Source organism: Cervus elaphus, chromosome 27 (genome assembly GCF_910594005.1).
Source record: "Cervus elaphus chromosome 27, mCerEla1.1, whole genome shotgun sequence".
NCBI classification, from domain to species: Eukaryota; Metazoa; Chordata; class Mammalia; order Artiodactyla; family Cervidae; genus Cervus; species Cervus elaphus.
In genome coordinates this window covers 58025922-58049974 of record NC_057841.1, presented here as the reverse complement: position 1 = coordinate 58049974, position 24053 = coordinate 58025922, and positions in this window count along the sequence as shown.

Sequence of the window (24053 nt, the reverse complement as noted above, 5' to 3'; positions counted from 1 at the left end):
ACGTGATAAGTGGTGCTCAAGGCTGGCGCAGGTGCTACGTCGCCACACAGGGAAGACTGAGAGCATTTTTTAAAAAAGTTCCCAAAGCTTGATGAGCTTACAGGTACCTTCCAATCGTCTTCCTGGGGGCATACTGTATAGCACACAAAATAGTTACGTTGTGGGTCCAAGAACCGAATTCTCTTCTTTGTTTTGTCTCATGTACTTAACCCTTCCAAACTCAAGTGTTTTCATGTGCAAAGTGGGAAAATAATACCCCATTTGCTTATTTCAACGGAGTGTTATGACAGCACTTTGAAAACTCTAAGGTGCTATACAAATATAAGACATTAGTATTCATTGTTGTTTTTCCTGCTTATCACAAGTACTGTCAACTTCACAGATGCACTGTTAATAGCCCGCTTTCAAACTGTGTTGACATTTTAGGTGATTCTTAATGGACTTCGGTGTATTTTATTTGGGGGTTCTGTATTGCTGTGTCTGGCTGGCTCTGGAAGTAGCAAGATGAGGGAAGAAAAGACCCAAGGGAGAGAAACCAGAAGCCGCTGAATTCAGTGAGGAATTCAGGGAACAGTTCTATTAGGAGTCAAGGCCAAGATCAGGAGTCAAGGCAGAGTTGGAGTCAGTTTTATGAGGTACATAGATCAGAGCCTTGTCACCAGATCTAGAACTGGGGTTTGGGAGTTTGAAGGAAGGAATGAAACTAAGTTTCTGGGAGGCTGGGCCTTATACTCACCCTCTGGTTCCAGCCTGTGATGGGCTGTACCGGCCTCCAGGGAGAGTGGGGGCCAGGCAGAGGAGAGAAAGGTGATTTCTGACAGCAAGTCTGTTTGTAAAGGGACTACTTTCCCCTCTTTCTCGTAAATTTAGCCTGTTTGGAAAGAAATCACTAACAGGCTGATTATAGAAATGCCATTTGATTGTTTCTAAAATACATCAGGCTAAAGAAATGTATAAGTCGTGATGATTAAGAGATTATCAGAATAGATAAGAATGATCAAACTTGAAGGACATATGAACTTCTAAAATGCTGTTGGATATTTGAAAAGAGTTTGTTTCTAAGTATTTTAAAATTTCCCTGTATTTTTATACATGAAGAGAAAAGGTTAATATTAGCAGGAATTACTAAGGGAAATTTCAGGACAGTCTTCCTCCAATTTTTGGGAAACTCAGAAATAGGTGAATTACTATTGCTCCTTGAAAGAGCCTCTGTTCTGGAATAGCAACAGTTAGATTTAAGGCAGGGGCAGAAGGGAGGCTGTAAAACAGGAGTTCTTGTGGTCAAGAGAGTATGTTATAAAAAAACTATTTTATAATATTGTATACTTTCCTTAAAGAAGCAGAAAACCAACCTGATGTTGGATTCTTGCATGCCACGTGCTTGACTAATGACAGATGTTTCCGTCCCTTTAAAAGGCTCCAAAGAAGACATACAGATGGGCAAAAACCACATGCAATGATGCTCAACATCACTAACTATTAGAGAAATGCAAATCAGAACTACAATGAGATAGCACCTCACACTAGTCAGAAAGGCCATCATCAGAAAACCTACAAACAATCAATGCTGGAGAGGGTGTGGAGAAAAGGGAGCCCTCCTACACTCCTGGTGGGAATGTAAATTGGTACAGCCACTGCGGAGAAGAGTATGGGGTTCCTTAAAAAACTAAAAGCAGAGCCGCCACATGATCCGGCAATCTCAATACTAGGCATATATCCAGTGAAAACCATAATTCAGAAAGACACGTGCCACCAATGTTCATTGCAGCACTATGTACAATAGCCAGACCATGGAAGCTGTTCTGCCCGTAGTCCGAGTCCCCGGTCGGGAAAGACGACTCCTCGAAACAATGCAACTTGCAATAGGGGAATTTATTACTGACTCGAGCCAGGGCCTCCCGCCCTCACCAAGGGTGTGAGGACCGAAAGCCCCCGAGCCCCAGTTCTCTCGGGGATTTATTAGGTCAAAAAAAGCAGCAGGTAGTTGGCGCAAGCGGATTGGTTACACAGTGGGTAGTCGGCACAAGCGGATTGGTTACACAGTTGCAAGGCAATTTTTGTTGGCCCAACGTGGGGCTTTCAGCTTCCCCTGATAGGTTCCCTTTTTTCTTGCTAGGCATATGTTGATTGGCTGGCTCCAGGAGGCCTGATAATTATGTTACCCCGGGAAACCAGGCCTACTCCTAATCTAGGCTGCCTGTCATGGCGTTAGCCGTGACAGCCTCACAGAAGCAACTTAAATGTCCACCAACAGATGAATGGATAAAGAAGATGTGATACATATATAAATGGGACATTATTCAGCCATAAAAAAGAATGAAATAATGCCATTTATAACAACATGAGTGGACCTGGAGATTGAAGACCTGGACTTGGAGATCATACTGAGTGAAGTAAGTCCAACAGAGAAAGACAAATATTATATGTTAATATGTTGCTTATAAATGGAACATAAAAAATGGTACAAATGAATAAAATGGAAATAGAGTTACAGATGTAGAAAACAAACTTATGGCTACTGGTCAGAAGGAGTGGGAAGGAGAATTTGGGACACTGGGATTGACTTATACACATGACTACATAAAATAGATGGGGCTTCCCTGGTGCCTCATATGGTAAAGAAACTGCCTGCATTGCAGGAGACCCAGGTTCAATCTCTGGGTCAGGAAGATCCCCTAGAGGAGAAATGGCAACCCATTCCAATATTCCTGCCTGAAGAATTCCATGGACAGAGGAGCCTGATGGCTCCAGGCCATGGGGTCACAAAGAGTCGTACACACACACATGAAGTAGATAAATAATAAGGACCTACTGTATAGCACAGGGAACTCTCCTCAACACTCTGTAATGACCTATGGGGAAAAAATCTAAAAAAGACTGGATATATGCCTATGCATAACTGATTCACTCTGCCATGCCCCTGAAACTAACACAACATTGTAAATCAACCATACTCCAATGAACATTTTTTTAAAAAAGTCCCAACTGGAGGTATCAATGCCGTGGAGGAAGGGTTTCCAGAGGGGAGCTTCACCTGAGGTATTACTGCACAGGCTTTCAATCTGGTCTGAAAGGTCAAATGGTAAAGAACAGAGAGAAGCCTGCCAGCCAGGTAGTCCAGACCCAATGTCCCTGCGTTGAAGGAGAGAACTAAAGCTGGATGTCCAACGCTGTGTGGGCAAATGGCCATAGAAACGGAGGACAAATGAGTAGCTACCGAAGCTCCACCTTTCTGCTACTTACTGGAGGTTCTTTGCTGTGCCCTGCGGTCAGTGGTCGTGACAAGGAAGGTGCCTGGGGACACTTTGGCCACCAGTAATGTCCAAGTCACTGCATATGTAACTGGATAATTACATAATTGAAGTAGAAACAAAGCTACTCCTTCCAGACAAGCCCCATAGACGTCTCTTTCTTCAGGGTTTACACCTGGAAGACCCCCACTCCACAGGCACTGGGAGTCTCTGACTTCGTTTTTCCGTCACTAAGTCATGTCCAACTCTTAGCCACCCCAGGGACTGCAGCACACCAGGCTTCCCTGTCCTTCTCTATCTCCTGAGTTTGCTCACGTCCATTGAGTCGGTGATGCCATCCAATCATCTCATCCCCTGTGACCCCCTTCTTCTCCTGCCTTCAATCTTTCCCAGCATCAGGGTCTTTTCCAAAGAGTTGGCTCTTCACATCAGGTGGCCAAATATTGGAGCTTCAGCTTCAGCATGTGTCCTTCCAATGAATATTCAAGGTTGATTTCCCTTAGGATTGACTGGTTTGATCTCCTTGCTGTCCAAGGGACTCTCAAGAGTCTTCTTCAGCTCCACAATTCAAAAGCATCAGTTCTTCAGCTGGTTCTCTGCAAAACCGCAGGAAGAGCAGGAGGCAAAATTGAGAAAGAAGTGCAGGTCATTCCTGCTGCCTCTTCTGTCCATTCTGTAGCCAGTCACCCTCTATCACCCACAAACACAGTGTTTCCTCCTGCCATGCCCTTCTTCAAGGGAGTCCTCTTTCCTTCTTTTCTCCCAAGCTATCATTTCCCTTCCTTCAGATCAGAGCAATCTCCAGGGTCAAGGCCTTAAAGAATTCACAGAAAAGCTAATGACAATGAGCAGATGAACCTAGCCTTCCTCCCAAACTTGCTGTTAGAAACTAGATACTTGGGCAACCAAAATGCGTCTCCAGAGGCAGTATTTCAGCCATGGCAGCTGGTGTGTGTGTGTGTATGTGTGTGTGTGCATGCGTGCATGCGTGTTTATGTTGGGGGAGAGGGTTGGGGTGGGCAGAAGAGTTAGTAGTTACAGGAGAGTTCTCATGGAGCTGTTGTGTAAGGCTTGCATTTTGTTATTGTTGTAACTCCACATTACTTATCTAAGTATTGAATTCATTTTTGTGCGTTGTGTGTGTTCATTCCAGGGTGCCTCCTACAGATATATATCACTTTTGCCTCCTCTTGATGTAGCTGAAGCAGGGGCTGTAGGATGCTGCTGGATCCTTGGTTTTGCATGGAAGGCTCTGCCATTTCAGTGAAACAGTCATTTAAATCAGTCATTGGTTTGAGATTCCTTTGTGGTGTAAACTAAGGATGAAGAGCCCAAGAAAGCAGTGGTTCTCTCTACAAACTGCTGAGTCCCTAGCATAATCTTATGTATAAAGAAGAGCTCAGCTAGCTAAACGTGTATCTTTTTTGATGAAAATGGTTTTTGAAGTAACCATGTAAAATATTTCAGGTGAAAGAGATTAGTATTTTTTTTTTTTTAATGTTTGTATGACCTAACTTGTTTGTAAGAGAAATAGCTCAGAGTTCCTTATCTGTTGGGAAGTCAATCTGTTATGGTACTCAAAACATATGTTTCTATTTATTTCATTACATTTGCTTACTTGGAACACTGAGTGAAATCTGTAGGATTTAGAAGTGATTATGGAGCTGTATGGTAACAAACTTTATGATTTTAGCTTTTTTTTTCTCTCATGTAAAAAAAGCAAGTTTTTCAAATTATCAGAGGGTTCCTAAATAGATTTTATCCTTTGCTCACCCATTCATTCCTTTGGTGAAGAGAATTGATTCTATGGAATTTCTTGTGTTAGAGTCTTCCGTGGGAGAGGGGAAGACTGATAAATCCCAGTTTATCCCACCCAAGTGTGAATATTTAATATAGTGGTGTTTGAGTTCAGAATTCAAACAAATAAGAATGGTACAACAAAAATGTGTGCAAAATGCTAGTACTTTTTTGTCTACAATTTAAAAGGGTGGTATATTTTATGCATTAAGTATTAATACAGTTTATTTCAGTTTTTATGTCATTACTTTTTCATTATTATTTATGATTTTCTGAGATTTGTGATGTTCTAAGGGACAGAAAATATCTTTACATGTTGAAATGTTTTGGTTAATTCTCTTCTTTTGAACACTTTCATTCAGGTGAATATTCAAATGTTAAATAAAGAAAGGGATAGAGAAGCTATAGGCCAGAGAATTAAAGGGCTAGGGAAACAGAGAAAGATGCCATTCCAGAATTCAATAGTTTAAACTCCAGTCAAATAAATTAATACTAAAGTGGAATGAAGTGAAACTAGATTGCTTACAGTACAACACTCATCTGGCCAAATTCCTCCCCGAATTCCTGTTCCCATGAATATTTAGCTTTTTTCCTGAACCCAGGAAGCAATCTGATTTTTACCTTGAGGAAACATACCATATATGTCCTGAAATACACAAATGCAAATTCATTGAGCCCCCTACCCCTCGCCAATATTGAACCACCTATATTGAATCTCTCTGTATAGCAATCAAATTGGAAATCCAGGTCTATTACATGCACATGTAATATTTCTGGAGTATATCAAATTCCATCCTATATCAAATTTTTTCCTTGGGTTCCTAGAAATTTAATATAAGCAAGTTTCACTCTATTTGAAAAGGACATGATGCAATATAATGTGTTTTTCAATGAATAGAATTCTTGGTAATTCAATTTATGTTCAGAGCTTCTTAAAGGCAGCTCACTTCCTAGAGGCCTCACACCAGAGTTCCGTTCTGAGAACCTCACTTAGGTAACATTCCTTTTGGCATGAAACACTGAGAAGGAAAATCAGAAGGAAATGTGGTGACTCATGCACAGTGGTTTAAACAATAACCAAGGCACAGCCCAGTCAAGTAGAGGAGGGTGACGTACCTGAGAGGCCAGGAAAGGTATTGATTCAGGCTTATAATGTATGACCATCGCCTGGTCTGGGAACTTTTCATCCATGGGAGCTTTATATCCTTACATGGACCCCCATAGAGCAAGTGAGCGAGCATCTTGCCTCACTTGTGGTTCAGATGATAAAGAATCTGCCTGCGATGCAGGAGACCCAGGTTCAATCCCTGGGTTGGGAAGATCCCATGGAGAAAGACATGGCAACCCACTCCAGTATTCTTGCCTGGAGAATCCCATGGACAGAGGAGTCTGGCGGGCTACAATCCATGGGGTTGAAAAGAGTTGGACATGACTGAGCAGCTAACACACAGCAAGCATCTAGGAAGTTTTGGGTCAATTAATAAGTCATCTGGTGACAGGGCCATGTTCCTAGGCTCAGTGGAAAGCTTAAACGTCATCACCTCCCTCTGCTTTCATGGGGCTAATTTCTTTATCCACCTATACCTGAAATTTAAAGTTTCCTTCAATAATGCAAAATTGTTACTTTCTAATGCTTTGCATTTTCTTCCAATGTTTCTTTTAAATTTTTTATATAACAAATTCTGATTCTAGTTAGTTCTCAATTTTGTACACACATCTATATATCATGTCACTGATTATGGTTATCGTTAAATAAAATATACTGTTATATCCTATATTCAGCATCCCCTGTGTACTAAACCAGGCCTGTTAAAAACGGTATGCATTCATTATAGAAATTCCATTTAAAATCTTCGAAAGCCTACATTAAGAATACTTTCTCGTATTGCTCTGTCAATCTTTTCTGCACCTGTTAGCATGTTTAGAAAATGGCTTTTTATAATTCACTCATCTTATTGCAAATGGAAAAGGATCCACAAAAAGTAATTCTGATTATTCAAATTGTTTTGTAAAACATAAAATTAAGAACATATCCTATAATAAGCACTAATAAACTTAGCAACTGGCTATAAATAAAATATAGGTTATTAAAGTATTCTAATATGATGGGGAAGAGTTATAGGCTCATATAATTATCTTTGCTGAATGTAAACAGTTGCCTAGATAGTTTTAACTATTTTCAGTGCTTGAAATCTTGAAGTTTTCTTAGAGATATCAGTAGGATTGTTATGGCTTCCGCCATTACAGTTCTTGTTTCTTAACTCCCCAACGCGTAATAAACCCACAAACTCCATTAACCGTAATTGATATGCATGTAAGGATATAAGGGCCTTTCCTTGGGCCTCTCACTGCCTCAAACAAGAAATCAAAATGAGTATGACGCCAAGTCCCATACAAGTAATCAGCTACGCCACTTTTCATTTGGAGAGAAGTCTTCTACAATAATAGAAATGCGGAGAGAGGTCATTACAATAATAAATGAGTTGGCAGGGTGATTTATGCTTGAAACAAATGTACCTTCTGATGGAATCCTCTTTAATTCCCGATAAATCCTGGGTTTAGCGGACAAGGTCTGACTCTGGAAGTCCATCAGTTCAATGCCCACAGTACTTTGAATTCACTTGGTTCTTTTCTTGGGGACCAAACAGCTGTTTTCAATCGACTTCCCGGCAGGTATCTGTTTGGGGATTAGTAACGCTACCCATGGTTGCACAGCACAAGAAATGGATGTGTAACTACATTAACTCTGCTTCCTCTCTTTGGGTACACTTATATCACTGATATTGGAGCCATTTAATAATCATTCTCCATAAACTGGTTTACTTCTGTAACAGTCACACCACCTTGTATTAGTGCGGTGTTTTTAACTCTTCAAAATGCTTTCGAAAACTTTCTCCTTAGGTTTGTCTTTGAGTGTGTCTAAGTGTGTTTATCCCAAGCTGGTGTTCGGAGTGAGAAGATCCTTTCTGAGTCTACCTCAAAATAGAACCAGGTGTGAATAGCTCGAGGATCTGGATTAAATTCTGAAGAGAACATAGAACCTAGAAATGGTCCACGCAGGATCAAGGACCCTAAAGCTGTTGTAGACCTTACTTGTGGGATCATGTCACTGGTGGTCATTGAAAAAAGCTTAGAGAGACACTCTACTTTGCAGGGAATAATGTGATTCTTGCCTATATGTCTTTGTCATGTTTTGCCTCCTCTTAGAATATGTTGCTTCAAAACCCAAACACATTCTTCCAAGTTTAGCTCAAAAAGTCTACCCAGATCTTTCTCCAAGAGGAATTTCACTCAATGTCCTTAAACATTCTGTAGTGTTTCATATCCTTTAAAGAGCCCTTCTCTGTTTTAGTCATCACAGCAGCTCCCCAGAGTTCCAAAATACTCAACACTATAAATTCCATGACACTAACCTTTCAAGAACATCCCCACTACTTTTTTTTTCCCTTAAACATTCCCAAGGGAGGCAGGGACTGTGACAATCTTTTACTCTCACGTCACACAAAACATCTACCACAGTGTCTTGTATGTAGTAGATGCTTAATAAACTTGTCTTGAGTTAAATGACAATTTAATGACATGAACAATGGTTGAAGGAATAACTTCATGGAATCTAAAACAGTGGTCGCGGTTAGGACAATTGTCACATTATAAAGTATTGTTGGCTAATTTGTTGACTGCCTTCACTCATTTGATGGATATTTACTGAGCATCACTCTCTGCCAAATGTTGTTCTAGTCACTGGAGATACAGTGGTGAAAAGACAAGTAAGATTCCCGCTCTCATTTTAGTGGGAAAGAGAATAAATAAGGAGACAAATAAATATGGTAACATCAGAGAATAATACATTCTATGAAGAGAATGAAACAGGGAAACTCTGATAGAATATGTCTGGGTTATGGGGTAGAGGGGAACCTTTTTGGGAAGATGACATTTAGGCTGAGAGCTGACTCATGAGATGAAGTCGTAACATGGCAACAGGCAGGACAAGTTTTCTGGAAGGCATAAGGAAGACCCATGGGGCTGGAGGAAAGTGAACTAGGGAGGAAAGTGAGGAAGGTAAAATGGTAGGAATATTTACAGGGTGTGCTGTAGCCTGAAGCTGACTGGCACGGGGCATGGGAGAGATGTGCTCATTTAGTCGTGGCCAACTCTCTGCGACCCCACGGACTGGAGTCCAGCAGGCTCCTCTGTCCATGGGATTCTCCAGGCCAGAACACTGGAGGGGGCTGCCGTTCTCTTCTCCAAGGGGACAGAGAGGCAGGAGGTAATGATGGTGTCACTTTCTGATCTGGGAAACGGGTAGTGAGGGTGAGACCCTCCGTTCCCTCCCTTCCTCCCCTCCCTCCCTTTCTTCCTTTCTTCTTTCCAGAGTGGGGAATCCCAGGCACTGTGGGTGCTCTGCTGGAGACGTCTCATTAGACTGAAGCAGAGCGATGGTGCAGGGGAAGAAGCTTCCATTCCAGAAGGTGGGAACACAAGGGCCTGCGGTGGAGACGGGGCAGAGGGGTGACAGAAGGGGCGGGAGCCGGTGTGGACTCTGCAGTGGGCTCTCCTGTCTCCTGATGGGAAGCGAGGGAGCTCCGGTTGGTTTGCTTTTATTTTCTCAAAGGAGTAGGGGATACAGCGGTCAGCTGAGAGTGGGAAGGGTCCCACGTGGACCATTTCTAGGAGGTGTGGGTAGTTTTAGAAAAGAGAAAGTGTGAAGCTATCTTTTTGGAGAGTGGGGGAGCAAACCTCCCAGGGAGATACAGTGAGTGTCTGGAATGGTGTACATGTGCATCGGCCATTGATTGTGGTTTGTTTTGAGGGAAACATGTTTAAATGGAGGTTCTAAGAGAGCCTTGTAAATGGAGCAGGAGTGAAGGAAGGTCTGGGTCGTGCTCCAAATGAGGAAGGACTAGGGGAACTGGGCTTCAAGAATGCTTGACTTGAAGAAGAAATATTTAGAAATAAGGTATAGGGGTTAAGAGCGTAGGTTGTGGAGTCTGGCGGATTTGGGTTTGAATCTTGACTCTTTCATTATTAGCTTTGTGACCTTGGAAAGGGTATCTGCCCTCTCTGAGCCTCAGTCCTTTCATGTGTGAGCAACATAAATAAACTTCCTACATCAGGGTGTTTTATCAAGGATCCAAATGGTATCCACTCTTCATTGTGTGTGTGTGTGTGTGGTGGGGGCAGGATTATTACTTTTTAACTATCCAAAGAACTATCAGGTGGTAGGGACTTCAGACTTGTTCTAGATAGCACTAGAAAACAGATCTAGAACATGAGAAATTATAAAGGATATAGAAAAAACAACTTTTTTCATAGCTGGACCTCTTCTAACATGGAATGTGTCTTCCTGTGAGGGAGTGGGCTACCCATCATTGGAGGTGGTCATGCCTTGGTGGTGTGACCACCTTGGAAGAATTTTGCAGGGACTATTCATGCTTTGGTAAGAAGAGTAGATTAAGATGTTACAGTTTTGTAGCAAATGGGTTAATATGCATGAGCATATTCTGTGTGTACACATATAGAATGTCTCATTGTAAACAATTTGTACCACAAGTTTGATATATGTGTGTGCAGCCGCTTGGGTTCTTGTAGAGCCTGAGAAATCAACCATATTTTATTTTTGCACACATTGTTTTATTGGATGTGTTGGATCACATTAAGAATTTTGTAAGTTAGATATTATTACTCTCTTTTATAGGCTGGGAATGAAAGTGAAAAGAGATGAGGTTATTTGCCCATGAACTTACAGGAAAATAGTGTAAGAATTAATACTCAGTCCTATAGCTTGCCCAATAATCCTCCCACCAATTGCTTCAAACTGAGGGTCTTCGTGTTTATAGTCTGTTACGTATTATTCAGTCTTCTCTTTATTAAACATGAAAAGGGGATAATTTATCTTTAACATTGTTTTGAATTTAATCGTTCATTTTTTAATGCCCAATTATTTAAACTAATTTATCTCATCAGTTCATCTATGTTAATGAGCAACCTTAGACTCAGTTTGTAGAGTATGATTGTAATTTGCTAGTCTTGTAGTGTTTCTGTAAAACAGCTGGTGCTGGGTCACTCAGTCATGTCCAACTCTCTGTGACCTCATGGACTGTAGTCCACCAGGCTCCTCTGTCCATGGGACTCTCCAGGCAAGAACACTGGACTGGCTTGCCATTTTCTCCTCTGGGGGATCATCCCGAGCCAAGGATTGAACCTGTGTCTTCTGCATCTCCTGCACTGCAGACGGATTCTTTACCACTGAGCCATGTGGGAAGCCCATCCCCTCCTATAAAACAGCATCAAGGTGCAAAATGTTATTACATCTAAATTTTATGATGAACAGGGGAAATGGCTGGAGACATTCATGGGAGATACTATATGCAAACTTTAAAAAAGTATTTCATATTATTACTAGAAAGGGTTCAGCTAATAGAGTCACATAAATCCGAATGGATTAGAGTTTTTGTTGAGAGAAAGACTAGTTCTTATAAGACTTTCTCCATAATTGAAGGCTTTTACCAATTATGCTCAAATATTGTGTGAGAGGAAAAGATTTTTCCATCACTATTTCTGGTTACATGGAGAAAATATTTCACTCTGGTGAGAATCAGAGTAGCATTCAGGTTTTTTTATTTTTTTTTAAATATTCAATGCAGGCTGGCTAATGCTTCCTTTTAAATTGGAGAGGAAATATCACAAAGCTCACTTTCTTAGAGACGGAAAATAATACCATTCTTCAGAGAAAAATGAATACATTGTTAAGCAGATCAACTTCTGAGTTTTCTGGAAAATTATATAATCTAAAGAAAATAGCTGAAGCCTCAGCAGCATTTGCTAGAAACTGGAAAGCAGTCAAAGGTGGTTGAATGGGGGAAATGAGAGGAAACAGAGGAGAAAGCCATGTAGTGGATATAATTCAGTTTTGGCGGATTAGATGTGACGGTAACCAGATCTTTTTATTCAGTAATCAGCCTGATACTAAATATCTGTAGAGTATAATGACTTACAGAAGAACTCTGTTTTTTTTTTTTTCTTTCTTTTTTTCCTCTCCCAGTAGTAACGGGATGTAAAAATAAGGAAATGTTCTTTGCTGTTGGAAACAAGAGTGAAATTTAACCCAGTAATGTAAAAAAAAAAAAAAACCCCCAGCATATTTGATTATTGGCATATTTCCAAAAAAGAAGGACTCATAGCATTAAAACAGCTAAAGGTTGACTCACACATACATAGTCATTCACTCTAGCATCCATAAATGATTTCAGAAGGGATTTAAAACAAGTGCTGTGTTTGTTTCCTAGGGCCGCTGTAACAAAGTGTTACACGCTGGGTGGTTTAGGACAACAGAAATGCATTGTCTCACAGTTCTGGGGGGTCTGAAGTCTGAAGTCAAGGTGTTGGCAGGGCCCTGCTTCCTCTGAGGGTCCCAGGGAAGGCTCTGTTCCCTGCCTCTCTCCTAGCTTCTGGAAGCCCTGGGTGTCCTTTTCTGTGTAGAGGCAGCTCTCCAGTTCCGTGACTGTCTTCTCCTCGAGTGTCTTCACTTTATTTTTCTCTCTGTGTGTATCTGCCTCAGCCCACATTTTCCCCTTTTGTAAGAGCACTGGTCATATTGACTGAGGGCCCACCCTCATGATTTCATCTGAACTTTGTCACATCTGTAAAGACCATATTTCCAGATCACATCACATGCTGAGGTGCTGAGGTGCCATCAACTGAATTTTTTGTAGCCCCCTTAAAAAATTCGTATGTCGAAACCTAATCCCCAATGTGATAGTATTTGGAGGTGGGGGGGTCCTGGGAGGTGATTAGGTCATGAGGGTGGAGCCCTCAAAAATGGGATTAGTGCCCTTATGAAGGGATTTCCCAGGTGGCTCAGTCATAAAGAGTCTTCCTGCCAAGGCAGGAAATGCAAGAGATGGGGGTTTGACCCCAGGATCAGGAAGATCCCCTGGAAGAGGAAATGGCAACCTGTTGGCCAGTATTCTTGCTTGAAAAATTCCAAGGACAGAGGAGCCTGGCAGGCTACAGTCCATGGGTTTGCAAAGAGTCTGACACAACTGAGCATTTACACTCTTATGGAAGAGAATTCAGAGTCTTCCAGTCTCCAGAGGACCCAGCGAGAATACATCTATGAACCAAGCAGAAGGCTCTCACCAGACACCACTTCTGCCATCACCTTGACCTTGGACGTCTCAGCCTCTGAAACTATGAGAAATACATTTCTGTTGTTTATATAAGTCACCTGGTCTATGGTATTTTGTTAAAGAAGCCCAAACAGACTAAGACACGGGGGTCAGTCAACATGGCTTTGGATCGTACTATTCAACCCACAAGTGCCTTAATATCTTTTTTCCTTTTTTGAGAAGAATTGACCAGGTATGCAGAAACCACGATTCATTCCAGCTCTCAGGACAGCACCTGAAATGTATATTAACAAAAGACAGTGCGTTTCAGTGCTATTGTTGGAGTTTGGCACAGAGTACATGCCCAGTACGTACTTTTGATTGACTGTGTGGACAAGCAACGTGGCCATTTTTCGAAGTGCCTTGCCACCTTTGTCTCATCTGGGAGTCATTCCGGTGTGAAAGCTGGATTTGTGAGCTGGAGCCAGAAACAGCCTCCTTCAAGGTCATGTCACCTCTGAACTGTGTACCAAAGGGCACAGCAAAGCAGGGGAGGCTCGAGGTGGGAGAAGGTGGGCAAGATACCTTTTGATGACATCATATGTCTTCTCAGTGACTTTATACAGGATTCAGAATCTTTGATGCCAGTGCTCTGGGAGAGCTGGGAGGAGCATTAATGATCCATCTACTGGTTTATGTTTCTCTGCCCAGGTTCCCAAGTTTTCCCACTTTTTAGTATTTTCTGGTCTCTGAGATGAGCATCATGTGTGCCTGACCCACTGTCTACCCAGGTGAGCCTGTGTATCTCCCCTGCCCACCCACTTCTCTGTCCATCCTCATTCCGCCTACCACCAAGCTCTATCCTCATTCATTTCCACAATAGGAATTCCTCCTCTTACGATTTTGCAGTTCTGGTAAAGCATCTTTCAAGACATCCATGTGTCCCACCCCCTGGTAAACTTGTTTTATTGTTGCTTAACCCCTGAACATTTTGGGCATTATTTATAATACCTCCCCAACCAGATTTTGAGCTTCTGGTGGCCAGGGACAGCTGTCTTTCCCTAGTTCCATAAAGACTGAGTCACAGTGGGTCAGTATAACTGACCAATGAAATTACAAAAGGCTACTTACTTCCAAACAGAAATTTTCTTTGTGATCAGCTTCACTAATACATGTGTTCATTAAAATGGAAATGTGGTCTTCAAATAAAAAGTCACATGAGAATCTCATCTCATATTACTTCTGTTAATCATATCAAATGAATCCTTAGAACATTCTGCCAACCCAGGAAGAGGGCATGTCTACTTCCCTGATTTTTATAAAGGACAATGTTGTGGGTTGTGATCCCTTGCCAAGATCCTATGATACTTAAATAAGTACAAAAATAAAACTATAGCATACTGGATGTGGTTGGATGTCTTGTGGGAACCAGTGAAAGGGCTGGTTTCATATCAAGATTGCTTTAGGGCTAAAACAGAACAGTGCAAGTGGACAAGTGACCAGCCAACATCTGGATGATACACCCCATAAAGCTGTCGAGATGGTTAAAGATAGTAATGTATATAAAGCTCTAGGGCTACATCAATAGTAGTGATCGTCATCGTGAAGGAAGTACCATTTACTGACTGCGTATATACCTATATACATACATCTACACAGTGGAATTAGACACCATTGAAATACATTTTTAAAATTTCCTTAAATGTGCCTACCTGGAGACTCACAGAACAGATAGTGTTAGCTTGATGGTCCTCAGGAAATTGAAATAATAGAATCTTTTGGTAGCATATAAGTTGACCCGGTGCATAGATGGCTGAACCTAAATGCCAGATTGAAGAATAAATTCTAATTCTTCAATTATAAAAGCTTTCTTCCTGAGCACAGCACCTTGCCATCTGTCTTTTTAATCTCTGCAGGGAAAACCTTAGCCCGATTCCAAACTCTCTCTCTCCATAGTGGGAAATCTCTCTGTGTTTGATGAACCTAAGTGAAAAATGCAGTCTCATATCCATGTATTTATTAAATCTCTGGTTTCATAAAGGCCTCACTCCAAAGTAATGTTCAAAATAGATTGCTTCTATGATTGTATTGTTAGAATACACATGTATGATTTCTTCTCCCTGCATTCTAAGATGACGATGTATCTTGAGGAACGTTAATGATGCAAATTCAAACTACCTGGGCAATCAGCTACAGACAGATCAGAAAATTGTAGTGATTGGCCTAAAGACTCATCCTGGGTCCTTCTTAGTGCCAGGAGAGCTCAGAGGCCTCCTCAAGGAGATTCGGCTCATCACTTTCTTTCTCCTGTATGGAGACTTTAAGTCAGAAGAAAATGATTTTTGTTCAGGGCACAGCAGTTCTTACCTGTGCTTGGGGGGTTCACCCAAGTGCTTCTGCAAGATGTTAAATCTGCCATCACAGCCAACAAAACTGCCTGTGGATCTCACAGATATACCACATCCCTGACACTCTTCTCTTTTCCAGGGGCACATGGGGGAGTGTGGCTCTATGGCTGCTCATTTTCAATTCAGTCTGGTGCTTGAGAGGCTGCTCCAACCTCCTGAATGGGTCTGAACACCAGCGGGGTTCAGGTGTGCTCTTGGGGCGTCCTCAGTGCCCTGGGGCTATCAGCATCCAGTAGTCAGGCATGCTCTTTCCTGTGTGACCATGATTTCCCCACTGATTGGCAGGCACTAAAGTCATTTAATTCTCATGACGATCGTATGGGGGAAGACCATCATTCCCTTTACAGATGGGGAAACCGGGGTTTAGCAAGATGGAGACAACACACCAGTGTTTACATGGTTAGCAAGGCTGAGATTTGGACCCAGGAGGGCTAATGCCAAAGCTGGGAGGTTTGGCCATCCCGCCACGTCTCAGAGCATTGGTCCCCGACCTTTTTGGCACCAGGGACCAGTCTCGTGGAAGACAATTTTTCCACAGACCAGGGCGGGGGAGATGGTTTGGGGATGATTCAAGCACGGTACATTTATTGTGCACTTTATTTCTAGTATCATTACATCAGCTCCACCTCGGATCATCAGGCATGGGATCCAGGAGGCTGGGGACCCCTGTCTTAGAGGCGGTGATGGAGTGCTCGAGTCCTGCTGCCTGGGACCAAGGGCCCGTTGTGCCACTTTGTCTTCATGGGGGCAGGTGTCTGCACCTCACTGAGCTGGCTCTTCATTTTTGTGAAAGGAAGCTAATAGGAGCCTGCGTTACAGGGCTGTTGGGAGAATTAAGTGAAATAACGCATGAATGTGATCGACACATAATGTGCCCCATAAATGTTAGTTAATGTCTTTGTAACTATACGGCACAGTTACACAGGTGTCTGTCTCTAACCCTCCAGTTTCAGGTCTGGCTCTGCTGTTTCTTCCATCCATAAGGGAGCGTCACTGAAGTGCCTATGGGAAGGGGATTTAACAGAGGGTGCTAGCTCCTTAAATACAGTAATGGGTTGACTTCTTGTGCTCATTGGCTTTTAAGGTCTGTAATAAAGAGACGTCACGTTCTTGCCTGTGCAGGGCTTCGGCAAAGCTTGCTTCCAGGGAAGGTAACTTCAATCCTTCTGACTCTCAGGGGAGGGACCCTGGGAACTGGGGCTTAGAGTCCTGGTCTGAGGGCAGGGAGATCTCACTTCCAGGACCGATCAGGTCAGACTGAGCAGGATATTGTCATGGCTGGTGCGCAGGGTTCTTGTTTGTGAACGGGGAGGAGACATAGGTGCTTCCCAGGGCCCTTCCAGCTCCTGGTGAATGTGAAATGAGTTGGCATCCTTCCTAAATGCCTTTTACCCTATTTGGTTTTAACTGGGGCTGTGTGCTTAGATTTTGGAAGAAGAGTGGAAGAGGGGAGAGATATGTAAGAAAGGAGCCCAGTAATGAGATTGCACATGCATGTGGGAGGCAGTGGGTGGGTTTAGGTCCACCAGATGAGGAGGAAAAAAGAGGAACAGGAAAACCAAAAGAAAAAGATCAGACATAAGTTGTAAAACAAACAAAGAAAGGCTTGGAAAATAATGTCTCTGCTATATTTGATCAAGACCAGTGTGATTTAATGCTATTCTTGAACTTGACAGGTGAGACCTCCTATTTGACTCATTAGAACTAAGAGGATATGGTGCTGGACTTGCTTTAACTAAAAAAAATTGCATGTAAGAGATGGGAAGGGAGAACTCTTCAGGTGACCCAATAGTCTTTAAAAAAAAAATCAGTGCAAATGTACTAGATGATTTTAAGAAGAGGGATTGAGAGTGGTGTTAGGAATAAGGCCATTAAGATCTATGTTTAATAAAACACGATAAACTGGGACTTGCCCGGTGGTCCAGTGGTTAAAACTCTGTGCTTCCAACACAGCATATAGGTTTGAACACAGGTATGGGTTTGAACACTGGTCAAGAGCTAGGATCCCACATGTCTTGTGGCAAAAAAAAAAGGAATAAAAATTAAAAAAAAAAAACATGATAAAAAGTTCAGAAACAGACTAAACTATATACAGAAATTATTATATAATAAAGATGGTATTTCAAATCAATGGGGAAATGATGCTTTCAGTAATTGACATTGGAACAATAGAATGAGTTTTTAAAATTGCTAAAAATTAAAAAAATTATTTATTTTTAACTGCAGGATAATTGCTTCACAATATTGTGTTGGTTTCTGCCATATGTCAACATGAATCAGCCATAGGTATACATATGTCCCCTCCCTCCTGAATCTGCCCCCCAATTCCCACCACATCCCACTCCTCCTGGTTGTCTCAGAGCCTGGTTTGAATTCCCTGATTCATACGGCAAATTCCCACCGGCTCTCTGTTCTTCATAGAGTGGTGTGTATGTTTCTTTGCTACGCTCTCCATTCAGCCCACCCTCTCTTTCCCTTATTTAAATTAGATTCTCTTTAAAAGGTTACATTTCTAGTTCACGTATTTTTTAACTTAAATGAAATTCTAGTTAGGTTAAAGATTTTCAGGATAAAATGAAATAACTAGAATAAAATTTAAGATAATATTTTTGTAATATTGAGGTGGAAAAGGCCTTGCTATACCTGATACCCAGGTTATAAATCATAAAAAGAAAAGGTTGATAAATTAGACCACATAAGGTTACAACAAAACAAAGAAAAATTAAAGTATGAGAAACAGAATCTTATATGATCAAAAATATCTACAATAATTGATATATGGAAGCAAATTGTCCATCAACAGATGAATGGATAATGAAAATGTGGGACATATATACAATAGAATACTACTCAGCCATAAAAAGGAGTGAAATTTTACCATTTGCAACAACATGGATGAACATAGAGGGTATTATGCTAAGTGAAATAAGCTAGACAAAGGAAGACAAAATACTGTATGTTATGACTTATATGTGGAATCTTAAAAAATAAAGCAAATGAATATAACAAAACAGAGACAGACTCACAGATATAGAGGATAAACTAATGGTCACCAGTGGAGAAGGAAGGGGGTGGGGCAAGATGGGTAGGCAATTAAGCGATACAAACTACTATGTGTAAAATAAATAAGTTGCGAGGATATATATTGCACAGCATAGGGAATATAACCAATATTCTATAATAACTTTAAATGGAGCATAATCTATAAAAATTTTGAATCACTATGTTGTACACCTGAACTTAATAAAATATTATAAATCAACTATACATCAATTTAAAATAACATTTACAAACAAAAAATGACAAGGTAAAGTATATAGAAGCATACATGTAAAAAGGATCTTTTAATTTTTTTAATGATATTGAAATCTGTCACATTAATAAAAAAAGATGAAAGCCCCAAGAAAAAAATGGGGGAAAGGGTATAAGTGAGAAATCCACACAAAAATTTGCACTAAATTTCCCACAAATGAATAAACAAATATGTAGTAAAATGTTGAGATTTCATGTTGTGCAAGATGGAAAAAAAATCAGTCCTTTATTGTTGAAGGTGTCAGAAAATAAACCATCTCTTCCTTTGATTGGCGAAGGTAAATTGTGCAGTCATTCACAATGATAATCAAGCAAAGGTACTCTTTCATCCACTCATTTAAATGACAATTTTTTCCTATGAACATTGTAAATGTATGAAACAAAAACAATTATTTTAATTGCAGAAAATACAAGCTCAAATAACCATCAAAAAAGAATATACTTAAAATATCATACTGTATCTGTACAATGAAATACCATGCAGTCTTTGCACTGCTTAGGTAGATCTACCTTTGATCAAATGGAAAGATTTCCCCAAAGTAAAAGATACAAAAAGAAACAGCTTGCATAGACAGTGTGAATTCATCTTTATATTAAGACCTGTCAGTTTTCAATACAGTGGTTTGAAAAATAAAATGAAATGAGGGGGACTTCCCTGGTGGCCCAGAGATGAAGAATCCACCCTTCTACTACAGGGGACACAGGTTTAATCCCTGATTGGGAAGCTAAAGTCCTGCAAGCTGCATAGTGCAGCTAAAAAAAAAATTAAAAAGTAATAGAAATTTAAAAAAATAATGAGTGAATCACAAAAAAGACACAAAATCTTACACACAAAGAGAAAAATGTTAGGTGATATACACCAAAATATTAAAAATCAGGTCTATGTGATAGATTTTACTTGATAATTTTTGTCATTTTCTGAAATTATTTGTTATGAGAATAAACTACTGTTTTAAAAAATTCATTTTATTGAAGTATAGTTGATTTACAAAGCTGTGTTCATTTCTGCTGTCAGCAAAGTGATTCAGTTATACATTATATATATATACACACACACACATACATATACTTTTTTGTATTCTTTTCCATTCGGTTTAATACAGAATATTGAATAGAGCTCTCTGTGCTATACAACTAGGACCTTGTTGTTTATCCATTCTTTATATAATAGTTCAGTTCGGTTCAGTTCAGTTCAGTCACTCCGTCGGATCCGACTCTTTGCAACCCCATGAATCACAGCACGCCAGGCCTCCCTGTCCATCACCAACTCCTGGAGTTTACTCAAACCCATGTCCATTGAGTCGGTGATGCCATCCAACCATCTCATCCTCTGTCGTCCCCTTCTCCTCCTGCCCTCAATCTTTCCCAGCATCAGAGTCTTTTCAAATGAGTCAATTCTTCGCATGAGGTGGCCAAAGTATTGAAGTTTCAGCTTCAGCATCAGTCCTTCCAATGAAAACCCAGGACTGATCTTTAGGATGGACTGGCTGGATCTCCTTGCAGTCCAAGGGACTCTCAAGAGTCTTCTCCAACACCACAGTTCAAAAGCAACAATTCTTCGGCACTCAGCTTTCTTCACAGTCCAACTCTCACATCCATACATGACCACTGGAAAAACCATAGCCTTGACTAGATGGACCTTTGTTGGCAAAGTAATGTCTCTGCTTTTTAATAGCCTGTCTAGGTTGGTCATAACTTTCCTTCCAAGGAGTAAGCGTCTTTTAATTTCATGACTGCAGTCACCATCTGCAGTGATTTTGCAGCCCCCAAAAATAAAGTCTGACACTGTTTCCACTGTTTCCCCATCTATTTCCCATGAAGTGATGGGACCAGATGCCATGATCTTAGTTTTCTGAATGTTGAGCTTTAAGCCAACTTTTTCCACTCTCCTCTTTCACTTTCATCAAGAGGCTTTTTAGTTCCTCTTCACTTTCTGCCATAAGGGTGGTGTCATCTGCATATCTGAGGTTATAATATTTCTCCCGGCAATCTGGATTCCATCTTGTGCTTCCTTCAGCCCAGCGTTTCTCATGATGTACTCTGCATATAAGTTAAATAAGCAGGGTGACAATATACAGCCTTGACATACTCCTTTTCCTATTTGGAACCAGTCTGTTGTTCCATGTCTAGTTCTAATTGTTGCTTCCTGACCTGCATACTCAGGTTTCTTAAGAGGCAGGTCAGGTGGTCTGGTATGCCCATCTCTTTCAGAATTTTCCACAGTTTATTGTTATTCACACAGTCAAAGGCTTTGGCATAGTCAATAAGCAGAAATAGATGTTTTTCTGGAACTGTCTTTTTTGATGATCCAGCGGATGTTGGCAATTTGATCTCTGGTTCCTCTGCCTTTTCTAAAACCAGCTTAAACATCTGCTAACCCCAAACACCCAAATCTTTCCTTCCTCATACCCCTTCCCCTTGGCAACCACAGAGTATGCTCTACTTTTTAAAATAAACCTTGAAAGATACCCCAATTTAAATATAAATATGTGAGAGGAACATTTGTGAAGAAAATGATATCTATTGTAATCAAACACATCTTTGCATATTTGGGTGAGTTGTGGAAAAATAGAGAAGAAAGGGTCCAGGGTCTGGCATTTCTGGCCAGCTCAGGTGCATCTGAAAGTCCTCAGGCAGAGCTGCAGGTGTCAAGGTGGGACAGGGTGGCAGGTAACAGAATGGTGTGTCAGGGCCACTGGTAGTGTCTGCTTCAAGGTCTAAGCTAGTGTGAAAAAGATGTAATTCACGCTTGAGATGGCTTTCAATTTGATTTACTTCTGGACCAGCAAACAAGCAGTCTAGAGGACACAGCAAGATCAGGGCTCAAGTAAATGAAGGCAGGATGCTCCAGTTCCCCCCTTCCCCCAACACTCTGCCCCTCCAGGGGGTCCTGGGTATGAACTTGGAATCCAACAGTCTCTGCGGCTTTCAGAGTGTGCTCAGAGCTTCAGGCTCCACATTCAAGCATCAGACCGAGGGAAGGGTTCTGTCAGCCCTCAGCTTTCAAGTTACCACTTCGTATTCTAACTCTTGGACTTGCAGGGCAACCCACTCCAGTCTTCTTGCCTGGAGAATCCCATGGACTGAGGAGCCTGGCAGGCTACAGTCCATAGGGTCGCAAAGAGTTGGACATGATCAACTCAGCGACTGAGCACGCACACATGCACAGCGTTTCTGAGACCCAGGAAACAGGATGACATGGTTGGATCCCATTTTCAACACTGACCTCAATAAATGTAATAGAAACATTGGTGAGTTTTGTTTACTGTCTCCTCATTCCATTGTTTCATTGATGATTCTATTTGTATTGGCAAAGCTAATTTTGGTATAATGCCAAAGCAAAATTTAATAAACACTCTTTTAGGATGCCAATTAATGTAACCAGGGATGCAGTTTTCTGATAGCTTGGTTTGAAGTAAGGGCAAATTTAGACCATCCAGAGAAATTGATAGAGTATATCCTCTTCAGGCAATACACTATCAATATTTTTTTTTTTTACAAACTTTTGTTGTATACTCATCGGAGGGTAAGGAGTTCAAGGAAAAACTATGCAATAAGTTTTTGTTTGTGTGCAGCTGGTTAAGAATGGATTTATATGTTTTGGCAATCAATCAACCAAGCCAAAAGATAGAGCTGACATTCACTTAAGAAAATTAAGAAGTGTTACTTGAACTTCCCTGGGTCAGGAAGATCCCCTGGAGGAGGAAATGGCAACCAGCCAGTTTTCTAGCCTGGAAAATCCCATGGTCAGAGGAGACTGGCGGGCTATCGTCCATAGGGTCACAATGAGTGAGACCATCTGAGCGCGCACACACACATACACTAGGATATATGCTTCATAGATGATTACTGCTATCTCTTTATAGAGATATTTCCTACTATCTGCTACACTGCTAACATTTAAAGAATTTCTGTATTTAGGGTCGATAGATTTAGTTATATTTCATTCTTCTAATTGAAGAGTTTCATCTTATGTGTGTGTGTGTGTGTGTGTTTTGAGCATTGTTTCAGTATGTTATCCAAAAGAAAAGTGCCTTGTAACAAAAAAGTTTATGGCATGTGCATTTTGATATCTCTTTAAAAGGTGTGCAATGAATTGGCTTCACAGCCTGGCATTTTCAGGGAAGGTGTGAGCAAGTAGCTTCATTATTGATAAATATTTTAAAACACGTGGTATTTACCCAGAAGGTCCCAAAGGCTCAATGTGCCTCCTGCAGAAATGGCATGTAATAAAAAACTCCAGAAAGAAATTTCAGAGGAAAAAAGGATACTGCACTTAAACAAAAATTCAATAAAAGAAATGTTAGAAAATCCCCAAAGCATTTCAACCAAGTTATGGATTAATTGCTTGGCACGTTTCCTTTTTTAATTCCAAGCTGCCGTTTTGTTAGCTGAGTAAACAAAGCATCTAGAATAAGTCAACTTCAGCCAGCGATGACAGCCCATTAACATCATGACTGATAATAATGACGATCCCCAAAGGCTTTGACCAGGTCCATACATGAGTGATATTTGACCAGTAGGGACTGGATTGAGAAAAAACAACAGTGAAATAAATGGGCAGAACAAGAAGGGCCTGTCTCCTGGCTGTGTGCAGGCTTCCACAGGGTAGATGCAGGGTCCCTTCTGGAGGGGGGCTAGGGGTACAGCTTGCAACTCCTCCTGTGGGGTCGAGGGAAGTGAGGAGGATTCTTACATCCTAAATCCAGCAGTCTTTACAAGGCTGTTGTGATACCGGAGGGTTTTAGGGCTCCAAAGCAATTGATTGCTGCATCACAAAATTGGTAGTTAGTACACTTGTTCACGCCTCAAGGAAAATGTTTTCATTAGAGATCATTTTATTTACATAATGTAGATCCTATCTGCTCCTCTCCTCCCTGAATTCTCTGTGAGTTCCTAAAGAACAAGGGCTCTGCCTAGCGTATTGTTTGCAGAAGGTGTATAGTGAATATTAAATAACGTTCAGTTATAGACAAGAGGCATTCAGATTAGGTTTGTTAAAAAAAAAAACAAAAACAGCAACTACACAGCACTTCTTTCCTCCAGGAAAAAAAAAAAAAGGATCATCTGAATGAATCAAAAGTTACATCTGGGTTCTAATCTTTGGCAGTGCTCTGTCATGGGCATTACTATTCGCGCTACATTCTGGATTTTCCCAAAGATAAAATGATGAGATT